At 38.6% G+C, this 1,538-nt stretch overlaps 1 non-coding gene across 1 annotated transcript; it reads left to right on the plus strand.

Moving 5' to 3' along the window:
• The first annotated feature begins 414 nt into the window (after window positions 1–414).
• Window positions 415–521, plus strand: LOC141603444 (small nucleolar RNA R71). The gene has a single exon (XR_012525321.1). It is a non-coding gene; the product is annotated as a small nucleolar RNA R71 (small nucleolar RNA).
• Window positions 522–1,538: the final 1,017 nt, after the last annotated feature.

The following is a 1,538-nucleotide window of genomic DNA, read 5'->3' on the forward strand; positions in this document are numbered from 1 at the left end:
ATTTGTTCGCTTGTTCCCCTACATTCACTTTGGTCATGTCCCAAAGTTCCACAATTCTCACATATTCCACTTGGAATTGATGAAGATGCCACGATGGCATTAACATGTTGCTTAGGTGATTTGGAGGCTTCTTCAAGTTTAGCCATAGCCTTCTCAAACTTCAAACTAATGGTATCAATATGACCACTAAGTTGAGCACCCAATTGAGTAATAGAGTCCACTTCATGCTTTCCTCCTCTAGTAGCCTTCCGAGGTCTACTATATTGTGAGTTATGGACCGCCATTTCTTTAATCTTGTTCCATGTTCGATTAAAGTCAACTTCGGTGAACATACCATTCGATCCCATGTTGAGAATGTTTCGGGAGTCTTCATAAAGACCATTCCAAAATTGTTGTACCAAGAACCACTAGCTAAGTCCATGATGAGGAGATGAGCGACAAGTTCCTTTGAATCGCTCACAATCTTCATACAAAGATTCTTCGTCCCTTTGTTTAAACCCCGAGATTTGGGCTCTTAGCATGTTAGTCTTTTCCGGAGGGTAGAACTTTTTGTAGAAAGCAAGAGCCAATTTCTTCCAAGAGTCAATACCAAGAGTAGCCTTATCAAGGATCTTTAACCATTTTTTCGCGGTACCAATCAAAGAAAAAGGAAATAAGACCCATCGAATTTGGTCTTGAGTAACTCCGGTTTGTGAAATCCCCCCAAATTGACTTCTTTCGACTAATAGGATAAATGCGGATTTTGCAATGAAACTACCGGTCAAGTGTTATGGTGTGGGAGTACCATTGGGTAGGTTCTCCTCGGTTGGTACGGAATGTGATTAAAATTTAGGCATTGTGGGTTGATTTAGTGGTGGGTTTTGTGTTGGGTTCTCCTCTCCTTCTCTTGCAAAAGGGTTGATGAACTCAATATTGTTTGGTTTAATATCCACAATCTCACCAATACCTCTCAATGTATTTCTTGCAAGTCTTCTAATTGTTGTCAAAGTTCTTTCAATTTCGTGATCAATGGGCAACAAGTTACCTTGTGATCTTCTAGACATGCAAAATATCAAATAACTTGAAAACAATTAGAACAAACCTTGAGGAGTTTTACTTCCCCAAGGCAAAGAAAGACACAACTAAGAACAATCAAAGAAAATCAAATCAAGTTAACACTGTCCCCGACAACGGCGCCATTTTTGGTCGGACTATCGTTTTCGGTTACTTGTCGTTAGGAGCATCTAGACCAAAACAATATTTATAACTTCACAAACTACTCTACTATTAGTAAAGAGGCAAGTAAAGGTCGGATCCCAAGGGACGGGTATTGATGTAGGATTTTCGATTGCAAGTAGTGGTGTCTAAGGGTGTCACAATTTGGGTTGAGATAAGAAGATCACTAAACTAAATAACAATGTAAATAAACAAGCAAGATGATTAAAATGAGATGTAAACAATTGATTAAAAGCACTAGGGTGTCATGGGTTCATAGGTGATTCATGGGAATTGATCATACAAACATATTCTCAAATTATAAGCAAGCAATTATTGTTGTG

This window comes from Silene latifolia, chromosome 9 (assembly GCF_048544455.1).
Source record: "Silene latifolia isolate original U9 population chromosome 9, ASM4854445v1, whole genome shotgun sequence".
Lineage (NCBI taxonomy): Eukaryota > Viridiplantae > Streptophyta > Magnoliopsida > Caryophyllales > Caryophyllaceae > Silene > Silene latifolia.